The sequence below is a fragment of the Lipotes vexillifer genome, unplaced genomic scaffold (genome assembly GCF_000442215.2).
Source record: "Lipotes vexillifer unplaced genomic scaffold, Lipotes_vexillifer_v1.1 scaffold108, whole genome shotgun sequence".
Taxonomy (NCBI): domain Eukaryota; kingdom Metazoa; phylum Chordata; class Mammalia; order Artiodactyla; family Lipotidae; genus Lipotes; species Lipotes vexillifer.
Window position 1 is genome coordinate 1,471,029 of NW_006781176.1, and position 12,217 is coordinate 1,483,245.

The window sequence follows — 12,217 nt, forward strand, 5'->3', positions numbered from 1 at the left end:
CGCAGAGCGGCTGGGCCCGTGAGCCATGGCTGCTGAGCCTGCACGTCCGGAGCCTGTGCTCCGCTACGAGAGAGGCCACAGCAGTGAGAGGCCCGCATACCTCAGAAAAAGAAAAAAAAAAAAAAATACTGTGCAAAATCTCAGAGATCAACATGGCAACACCATGAAAAATTAAAGCTCTTTCTGTGTGAATGCCTTTCATGGAAAAAATACATACAAACACACATGCAAAATAGTGGTTTACACACAAAATGCTATTCTCTGAAAACATTTCAGGCTGATTAACAAAAAGATAAAATAATTATTTTCCTGGAGTAAAACTAATGAAGCTTTTCATCCCCATGTTTCATTATTTGGGGGTTTTTTGTTTTTGTTTTTTTTTTTGTGGTACGCGGGCCTCTCACTGTTGTGGCCTCTCCCGTTGCGGAGCACAGGCTCTGGATGCGCAGGCTCAGTGGCCATGGCTCACAGGCCCAGCCGCTCCGTGGCATGTGGGATCTTCCCGGACCGGGGCACGAACCCGTGTCCCCTGCATCAGCAGGCGGACTCTCACCTACTGCACCACGAGGGAAGCCCATTATTTGGTTTTAAGTACAATTTTTGCAACAGTTTTCTTGAGATAAAATTTACATACCATAAAATCCATCCATCCTTTTCAAGTGTATGATTCAGTGGGCTTTGGTATATTCATCACCACTATCTAATATGAGAAGATTTTCATCATTCCAAAAAGAAACCCCATACTCATTAACAGTCACTCCTAATTCCGTCTGCCCCCAGACCCTGGAAAGCACTATTCTATTTCCTATCTCTACAGATTTTCCGACTGTGGACATTTCACACTAGCAAGATCATACAGTATGTTGCCTTTTTGGTCTGGCTTCTTTCACGTAATGATTTCAAGGTTCATTCATGTTGTAGCATGCATAAATACTCCATTCCTTTTTTATTACTCAGTAATATTCCATTGTAGGTTATACCAAATTTTATGTATCCATTCATCAGTTGGTGGACATTTGGGTTAGCCTGTTCTGGGTTCAAATCCAGGTTTTGACAGTCATTTCCTTTGTGACCATGGAAAAAGAAACAAAGCTTAACTTCAGTTTCCTTAGCCCCAGTACCCTGGATTCTAGTATATTCTGGACAGGGTTGTTGTGAAGACTAGGTAAAACAATGGATCTGAGACACAGTACCTGATGATTATCAGGGAATCAGAAACCACACTACTTATTTTAACAAAGAGACTTGAAAATGGAGAGTGACTAAAAAAGGTAAAAAAAGGAACATTGAGGAAACAGAGAAATTAACTGCAGGAAGCAGTTACACCTGTAGGGCTGGGAGAAAACAGGAAAGTGTTGGGGTGGGTTATCCAAGCCCTGGGAGGAGGGTCTACAGAGCTGAGATCTAGCCGGCTGGGGAGAGAGTTCGGCTTGTCTTGTGCTCTTAAGGGGCTGTTTCTGCTGCTGCCAGGGAAAAAGGCTATTGGCAGGAAGATGTTGAGGAAGAGTAAGGAAATGGCATGAGCTTGTCTTTCCTCCTTCATTCTGCCTTCCATTTTCCCTCTAGTGCCTCCTACTGGTCGTCTAGAAAGACTCAATCTGGCCAAGGGGAAGTGCAGATTGCAGTCTCAGCTGAGTACAGAGCCAAGAGTCTGGAGTTGAAAAGAAATAGCTTAATAAACTGGCATAGTTCACTCGTTGACTACACTGTATTATACCCATTTTTGAACTTCCAAAAAGCAAAAACTATGCTTTTGCCTAGAAAGATAGTCCTTTGCTCTCCCCTCTTTCTGGAAAAAGGGAGACACAAAATCCCAACTGGGGTGTTCATCTCTGGAAAGAGTCATGGTATCCATCGCTGAGTGATGTTAATTACTCCTCAAATTCTGTAACAGTCTCACCTGGAGACTGATCTGCAGTCTAAATTGTAGTAGAACCACCACCCAATAAATCTTATATAAAATAATAAGAGAAAGAGAAAAGATAAACATAAATGAATGAGTATATAATAATACAAATATGAATACACATAACAAGTGAGGAAGAAAGCATGCGTACCTTCTATAGTCCTTATTTATAAAACTAATCATGAGTTGATGGTTATTATTTGTCACTTTCTTTTTTCATGTTCCGTTTGAACAACTGGGTTTCTTTACCAGTGGGCTTATCTCAGTTTTTATTTCTGAAGGATCTGAATCCTCAATAACCTGCCTTTTTATGGTTGCTGTAGTTTTCTATTAACTTCTATTATTGGACATGAAAGTATTAATAGATGCTCAGAGAATCCTGTCAGTGTGCTTCCTACTTCCCTTCCTGTTTCGAAGCTACTCAAGTCCCTTTGATAATCGACACCAACTTCCCCAGGCTGTTCAGCTACCTCCTTTTCTGAGTGTTAGTTCAGTGCCATAAGGAGCCCGAAGTGACCAGGCAATAGTTTTAACTTCCAGTTTAATGAAACTTCTGGTGTCCGTTAGAGTCTAAATTGTGTTAGAGCCACCTTCCTCAGGATCTAACCATCTGGAAACAGCTCAAGTTGTTTTCCTCCGTCATAAGAAAATCTCTTGGATCAAAGCAGAAGAGACACCAAAGCAGGAGTCGGTATCAAAGAAGTACATCAAAATACAAGCGAAGGCCTCAAGCCACCTTCTCATGTGCATCAAGTATCCACTTGATGATTAATTACTTGCCCAAACTCCTGGCTTGGTGAACCATGTAATACCTAGTTCATGAGGGGCAGTTCAGGTTGGATGGTCATTTTCGTGTCCTGTGAGTGAAAAAATGTCACCTGTCATATCAGTGAACAAAGGACATTGCAGCCATCAAGCCCTCAGCCGCTGCAGCCACCCCCGATGGTGCACCCTAAGGAGACTCAGGATGGGAAAACACAGGTTACTGGCCCCAGATAGCTGAGGTGCACATCAAATGAATGATTTCGGTGAGCCCAGACTTTTGCATCTTCCCATACATAGAAAAGTGCTAAATTCATTAACTTGAGATGTCTATTTTTCTAATTAATTAACAGTAATCTTTTGAAGTTCTGACTACCTGGTCTTTGTTGCAAAAACTCCTCTATATCCCGGCTCCTCCCTTACCTCGTCTGAGCCAACCCTCAGAGCTATCTGAGAGGCTGCGTCCCCGACTGAAGTCCTCAGTTTTGTCCACCAAATAAAACATAACTCTCAACTTTTAGGTTGTGCGTTATTTTTTTTTTTCAGTCGACAGTCCCATGGTCAGGATTTCAGTCTCTATAAGGGTCAAAAGCACTCCAAGGGCTTCCCTGGTGGTGCAGTGGTTGGGAGTCTGCCTGCCGATGCAGGGGACACGGGTTCGTGCCCCGGTCCGGGAAGATCCCACATGCCACGGAATGGTGGGCCCATGAGCCATGGCCGCTGAGCCTGCGCGTCCGGAGCCTGTGCTCCGCAACGGGAGAGGCCGCAGCAGTGAGAGGCCCGCATACCGCAAAAAACAAAAACAAACAAACAAAAAAACAAAAAAAGCACTCCAAGAACCGTTTCTCAAAAGAAGAAAAGAATGTATTGGAGAGAGAGCATAGATTTGCTCCCGAGCCCTAGAGGTCTTCACGGTGGTCCTCCTCTTGGGGCCTTCCAGAGTCTCCTTGCAGCACCCCTGTTTACCCAGAATCTTAGGATCTTAGGATCTGCCACTGTGAGTCTACAAGTGGCCAGGCAGGACCACTGGACTTACAGCAGAGCTTTCTCTTGCTTTTTTTTTTTAATCACCCCTGTTGCTTGTTGTTGCTGATGGTGGTCACAGCTCATTCTTAATTTATTTCTAAACTCTTAAAAACCTACCCACATTATACAGGAAAATTTCACACTTCATCAGTGCAAAAATTTTATTTCTCCTTTGTTTTCCCTTCTCACGCACTTTACAGGATCTGAAATTTTACTTAATCCACAGCATTCTTTTCATCATCTGTACTCAGTCATGTAAAATGTAAGAAAAAAAACACTAGTCAATTTAAAATCTCAGCCTCTTACCCCACTGTTACAGCAAATTTAGGGTAAGTCTACAGCACTTGCTTATTTTAGCTGGTTCTAATACTGAGGCATACTTTTTAATTTGAGAATCAATGCCTAAAGACTTGGCTAATTGTACTGCATTTGAATCATCACTGATAAGTGTCCCAAGAGCCACAAGAAGTCTAAAAGTAGCTGCCAGGTCTTGTACAACTTCCAAGACTTGCTAATTACTGACAAGCCTTAAGCTTTCCCTTCAATGTTATGGTCTTTATGAAAAGAGAATAGTTCACGGTCCATGTAGCCAGAGCAATGTGAATGTTCTTACTACTCCCTGATTTCAGTTCTATTGCATAGGACAGTAGTGATTCCCTCCGGGACATCATGAGCTTTTTCCCTACCTGGCCAACAAAAAAAGCCCATGTACTCAGTTGTGGAACTCCTAGCCCTGGCCTGTGACTCCCCAGCTGGCTGCTGCCCAGGTGACAGAATCCAGGCAGAGTTCAAACAGGGTCTGTCCCAGCAGGCCCTGGGCAAGGCCACCAACCTTTGTCCTCAATTACTGTGCATTTCAACTCCTGGACTTGAACTCTACTGTATCGTAAGTGTTTTTAAAGAGAACAGCTGTACAGGACGATTGACTGCCCTGCCAATCAGGTGGGCCTGCCACATCTGTGAATCTCGAGAGTGGTGCCATCCACCCCATACCTCTGCCGCCCGCCCCGCCGTCGGGGTGCCCACCGCCTTCACTGCACGGTGGCAGCCAAATGTGTGAGCTCGGTGTTGATATGGGGAAGGGGAGCCTTCTCTTGCTTTACTTCCACTCAAACGTGTTAGTTTTAGAAGTGATTCAGTAAGGGCTGTTAGTAGTTGGGAGAGGACATGGCCTGTTTTATGCTAGTACTGCCAAGGGGGTGCGGTGAGGCTTGTTCTGGGAGTGCTGAAATGAGCTCGCGAGTGAAACAAATTGTGCTGTGACAGGCCATTGCAGGGATGACACCCACAGAAAGAAGCAAATAGGAAGAGCATATCCCTTCTCCGTGTGTTTGCCTCTCAGTCTCCCAGGAGTGCCCCCATTGGTAGAATCTAACAGGAAACCTGCTAGAAAGCAGAAAGATTATTTGCAAAGTTGAAACCTCAACATGACAAAGCAGAGCATAGAAGAATGGGTTTGGAGATGATATACAGTAGGTTAATAACCAGCGCAGCACGAAACTGATCATCAACTTAGTCTACTGCACAACATGTATAAAAGTAACTTGAACTGGCTTACTTTCCGTATTAAAAAGCAGTACATATTTATTGAGTAAAACAGTAAAACAATATAATAAAAATCTCTTATAATCCTACAATTTAAAAAGAATTGGTGTATCTTTTGCTCTTATTACACACACACACACACACACACACACACACACACACATTTTTTTAAATTGAAGTATAGCTGATTTACAATACTGTTAGTTTCATGTGTACAGCAGAGTGATTTGGTTATACATATATATATTTTTTTCCTATTCTTCTCAAGATATCGACTATAGTTACCTGTGCTATACACAGGTAATCCTTGTGGTTTATCTATTTTATATATAGTAGTGTGTATCTGTTGATCCCCTTCCCCTTTGGTAACCATAGGTTTGTTTTCTGTGTCCACACACACATCTTTATATTTGCAGAAACTGGGGTCATATTCTACAGGCAATTTTTTAAACCCTCTTTTATGCATAATAATCTAATATACTGTTAGCATCTTTACTTCTCATTAAATAATCCACAATCACAATGTTATTGTCCACATAAGGTATTAGTATATCTCTGTACTGCATAGATATACTAATATATCATAAATCATTCCCTCATTTTTGGATGTGTTAAATAATTTGTACTAATAAATTATGCTGTGATAAATATCTTTGTTTTAGATTCTTTACAAACATTTGTTGTTAGCTAAATTTTGGAGGAATGTTCACTCTGTTCTTATTACATTGTTTGAATCTTAATGATAATTACTGTGTATATAAGTCCCTTTGAAAATAGTTTGTCACAATCAGAAAAGCAATTTCTCGAATGGCAATTCAGATGCAAATTTCCTTTCTTTTTCCTTCCCTCCTTTCCTCCCTCCCTCTCTGTTTCTTTCCTTCTTTCCTCCCTCTTCCTCCTCCTACTTCTTCTTTCTCTCTCTTTCTTTCTTCGTTACCCCCCTCCCCACTCTCTTTTGCCAATTACGCTACGATGCTAGGCTGAGGCGTTATTTGAATTATTGCACATTCCTTTCTAGAGCAGAAAATATGACTAAAAATGTATATAAGAGATTTTTTGAGTGTGGGTAGTGATGAGAACAGCTGGGGTGGAGACTGAAGGAAATGACAGGGACATTTCATGTAGATATAAATGGAATTGCTTAGCACAAAACATAGATTTTCTTGTGGTAGGAGAATAAATTAGAATAGAGTATATTTTTTCCTTATAAATATGAAATGCTAAATCTTAAAGCCATCTGTGCTCTTTCTGAAAGTCTAAAATTTGAATTTAGGTAAGTCAAAGTGAAAACGTTCGTTTGTCAACAAGCAATGTAGCTAATCTAGGATCTCACAATCAAGTGCCATAAAAAACTTTGGCTACAATAAGTGTGTCCCCAAAACCACTGAGTCAGCATCAGCTATTTCAGGAGGAGTTTTCAGGGAGCCCAAAAAAGTCCCCAATGAGGATAAAATTTGTCTTCAAGCCGTTTTGCCTTTCTTTTGCAATGCAAATCCTGGTACCTCAACTCACCGGTTCCCAAGTCAGATATAGTCAAGGAGATAAAATGTATTCTGTTCCATCCCATGAAGGTACTCCCAGTGAAATGAGAGGATACCCTCAATATGCAGACACTAGGAGCCCATAACCTTATTCAGAGGACAGAAGCCCATTGCTAGAGTCAACTTAACTGGGAAATAGATTTAGACCCAGTAGTGAAGCTCTGTTACCTACCCCAAATTTTAAAGTGGAAAATACTTTGGGGTTTTAGTCTTTCAGAAGGTAGCTCCCTCAAATTTTAATTATTCTTGTTAAGATATCTGTAATTGTTTATGTCAATAAACATAAAAGTTATGTTATTTTGTCTAGTTATTATAAATATGGGTGTGTGCATTGTTTACATAGGTTAGGTGAATTCTATTAACATGTTACTATTTGTTATTGTTACATCAAATTATGGAAATGATACAATACTCCAGTGATTTGTTCCTGTGTCATTTGAGACATGACTTGATATATTTTTTTAATTTGATAGAAATGTTTCACTACTGTCTCTACGAAATTATTATTTATGTTACTAAGATGCTGAACTGACTAATGCCATTTTAATGCTAAACTGACTACTAACCTTGAAATTACAAGGGTTGCAATTTTCAGATCATATAGGAGTTACATTTACTATTTTAAATTGCCAATCCTCTCAAATAATTATTTGCTTCTTTTTCTGGAATAATTTTTAATGATTAAAAAGTAATACCCAGCTGATTCTAAAAAATAGGGAAACACAAGAAATACTTAAGAAGAAAAAATCTTTCTGCATTCTTAGCATTCAAAAATTATTGGTTGATTTCCTTCCACTTCTTAACTCTTTCTAACCCTTTCTGTCATGATAAAATGTCCTTCCTTAGTCTCTAGTAACAATTTTTGATATTCTCTCTGTTTTATATTCTATGATAACTATATATTTCCATGTAGGATATGTATATATATGTGTGTGTATATATATATATGCACACACATATATAGTATATTTCTATGCAAATATGTATACATATATAATATATATATATATATATATCCTGTATATGAAATACTATATATATATTTAATTCTTTGGATAAGAACCTAATCTTATTTTAAATTTAAAGACGTAGTGATTCATGTCCTCATGTGATTCCAATGCCTTATTAATAGATCTGCTTGTAATGATTTAATAAGTCTTAAACAATGAAGCATGTATTCTGGTAGCTATTATGTATTTTTGTCCCATTATAGATGGAATCATCTAAAAAAGGGGATCTAAAGATATCTCTTAGTGCTGCATGTATATATGTGGTTCTCCAAAATTTGTCATTGTGGTTATTACTTTTAAACACTTGTTTCTTTTTCTTTGGAAATTATTATTTTCATTTCATGATACAGTTATAGTCAAGAATATGGGCAAAATTGTAAGTTTTGCACTTGAAATTTGCAGTTAATCAACCCTTATTTTCTTTTCTTCTGAGATATGGAATTAATACCCTGTAAGAAATAAAAGAAATATATATGGTTTTAAAAATTATATATCTGAGGAATAATCATCATTATTTTTGATAAATAGTCATTCCTGGTTTGGGGAGTTTATTTTGGCAACTATACTTTAAAAATATTAATGCTTCTAAATTCATGATTGGGATGTCACATTATCTAATTCACGTTAACAAGGAGAGGGAGGCCAGAGCAACCAGGGTTGCCAGTGAGTGAGAGAGGAATGCCAGAAAAGCAGTAGAAATTGCCCATGCCTGGAAATCAGGAATCCTATGTTCTCAGGTGTGCCTGCCACAAAATATTTAGTGTAAACGTCATTCGTTGTTGAGCTCACTAATGCTTTGGTTTCTTAAATGATGTAAAGGTTTCCAAACTAAAAACACAAAACAAAACACAAGTGTATTAGAATAAAGATAAATTATGCACTCAAATCTAACAAGCCAGTGAAATACCTGACTTGAAATTTTAAATGGTTAAAAAATATTAGAGCATGATTTTTAGGTTTATCAGTTCTTCTAAAGATAGAACATACTGTAGTGTTTAATTATGGAGAATTGCTTTGCTAATTAAGGTTTTAGTAGACAGAAAAGGATGTACAACTTAGTCATTAACTTAAATTTTCTTGAAAGAAGTGTAAATCTAAAGACAGAAGAACACAGCTTGGCAGCTTTATAGGTCATGTGAATAAAGCCAACATTTGAGTTCTGGTTTTTCTTGGGAAAATACAACTTTCTACCTCAAAGAAATAGTGTTGACAAAAGCTTATTCTTCAAAAGTTTCCTTAAACATCAAATGTCTCTTACAAAGCAATTTTTATACTGAAGTGTAAATTAATCTGATACCGTAATACTGAATTTCCATTTTGAAAATTTATACAAGACTTGAAAAGTGAAGACTTTGAGTTCAATAGCTTAAAAGAAAAAAAGAGTGTTGCAGATTTGTACTGTATTGTACTGTGTTGTATTGCATTATGCTATATCATTATTCTGTTCTATTCTAGCCTAACCCCCCTGAAGAACATGACTGCTTATGGTCTATCAGGAAATTAGCTGATAGACCATAAGCAGTCTATCAGGACCCACATTTTCAATGTTCTCTTTTACAGGTAATCACACACATGCCAGTATTTACACATCTGTAGATTGTTTAATATAATTGAATGATAATTAATATGATACTAATATGAATTTATCATATGTGTGTGGTTCTTGAAATTTACAAAGTTATATCAAATTCAACACCACCTCCCCCAGCCAAGAAGTTGTATGTCCAACCAATGACTTGGTGTTTTGCTTCTGTTCAGCCTCGATAACTGCCTTTGCATAACCTCAGATACGATCAAAACTCTTCTCCCAGAAATACGTACTGAACAGAGACTTCCAGAAACGTTCATAATTTGTGCTTCACTGATCTCAGAGGGATTTGGGTGAATCAGGTTTTCTACTCCAATCAGCCAATGCAAGCTTATGCAACTCTTGTTTCACTGAACCATCTAATATTAATATGAAACCTCAAACTCTGTATACAGGATGCAGATCCTTCCTTATCACAGTCCTCAGGCTGCACCTTACACTTGGTTTCTTTTCATAAATCCTTTTCACATGTCATACCCAGGGCCAATGGCTGCAGTCAATAATTAATGCTAGTGGGTTGGCTCTTTTCCAAAATTCAGTTGTTTGTCTTCTCAGTCGATATCATATGGACAATCTTTGCAAAATTACTCAAGAGATTTTTTAAAAATGGTGTACTGGAGAGAGATAATTGAGAGCTGTTGTACTTTCAAATTCTTATCTGTGATTATAATAGGGAGCACAGGCCAAAGGATTCCATGCATTTTTCATTAAGTGAGGAATTTTATTTGTCTAACTTCATAACTTAATGTGACTCTTCAACTAGGACACAATGAAAAATGATAAACAGAAGTATTCAGTCTTGAAATTCTAATCCATGCTAGCCAAGGTCAGCCTGCCTGCACAGACTACCAGGCACAGAATGAGGCATAGAGAGCCTTGGTATGAGTGGACACCCTTCATGTATACCCACTCCTCCATCAGAGGGCTCACTCCGAGAGAAGGACCAGCAGCTTCTGAAAGCCAGGAACTCCCTGGCACTACAAGAAGGCCTTGTGCTGCTAGGAGCTGGCCTGCCACTCACAGCTAAGCCGTGGTATTCTCTTATTGAATAGAAATAATTTCAGAGAATGCCAAAACCAAACAAGGCCACACTGTGATTTTGTTGGATCAAGGCAAAAACAAGAACCTCCTGTAATTATGTCTTAGACAAAAACAAGGACATTACCCAAGTGATAAAAAAGACCAGATGTTACCCTTATCTGGCTACTATGAGTCACTATTGCCTTTTGACCAATTACAGTTTTAGCTGTACACCATTCCTCTCTACTGCCTAGAAAATAATTTTTAAGATGCCCAAAGAATTATCTTTAATTTTTGATAGCAGCAATCAATCCAGAGCAAAAGGCCTGCTTCCTTGAACTCTTCCTAAGATCACCAAACGTATGTCCAAATCTTCTAAGTCGCTTCTTACACCCTTTCACTGAGATGCCCCCAAGGTTTCTCAAAGGGCATGTTCTTCCTCATTATAACAAGTGAATAAAAGCAACTGTGTTATACTACAAATGTGTTCTGGGAGGTTTTTGGCTGGAGAAATTTGACAAATCTGTGGCATGAGCATTTGGGGATCAAAGGAAAGCTAGAAGAACACTCACCAGAAAAGACAGATATATGTAAAGGACAGAGAGGTAAATTAACAGCAATAGAAATTCTTCCAAGTATGCAGAAAAAAAGGAGATTGATATGGAAAGAGGGAGAGAGAGAGACATTGCTAGAGACAATTTATGAAGAGAGGACTTGAGAAAATAGACACAGGTCACCATGGGATGTTGGAGGCTAGTGGTGGTGAGAGTGGAAATAATTCATCCATGCCTCCATTCACTTATTTAGTCCACCAGCAAGAATTTACTGAGCGCTAACTATGTGCTGGGCACCGGTGCCTGGGGATGCAATGATAAACAAGAGGAAAATACTATCCCTGCCTTTCTGGATCTCACAGTTGGTGGTAGGGAGTGGAAGTTATCTGACGTTGAGATAACAAACATTACTCGGATAATTGCAGAAATAAGAATTGCCCATGACAGGTGCTCTGGAGGAAGGATCTAGGAGGCTCTGAGAGACTCTGCAAAGACGGGGAGGCTACAGGTGGCTTCTTTGGGCCAAGATCTGAAGAAGGAGTAAGAGCTAACCAGGTGAAGAGATGATGGAAGAACAACCCAGGCAGAGAGAAGGACATCGGTGAAAGCCTTGTGGTGGGAAAGAATATGTTAAGTATAAAAGCATGAAATGAGCACTGGAATGGCAATAACAGTAGGATGTTCTGTATGAGAGAGTAGAGAGTTAATTAGCGGTGCAATATGCAGAATATTTTAGGACAAGGACTCGCAAATTAGAGCCTGTGTGTCAAACCCAGCCTGTTGCTTGATTATACGTGAAGTTTTATTGGACCACAGCCCCCTATTTGTTTATTGTTTGTGGCTGTTTTTCATTATAATAACAGTGTTGAAAAGTTGCAACAGAGACTGTATGGCCAGGAAAACCTAAAATATTTATTATATAGTCCCTTAGAGGAAAAAGTTTGCTGACCCCTGTTACAGGTTTTGCCAGGAGTTTTGTCTTTATTGAAAGAGAAATAGAATGCCATCAATGGCGTGGAAAAATGCCTCAGGCTATAACATGGTGAGTTCAATGAACAGAGCCCAGAGGACATGTGGGTAGACAAATTACCAGGCAATGGTGGTAGTTCAGGTGAGAGATGAGGTTGTTTAAGAATAGGGAGGAGGTGGTGGAGATGGAGGGAAATGTGATGAATTGGATATGTGAAATATGTGAAATGGAGAAGAGAAATCAGGGAAGACTTCTGGCTTCTGGCTTGTACAACTAGAAAGAAGATAATGGCATT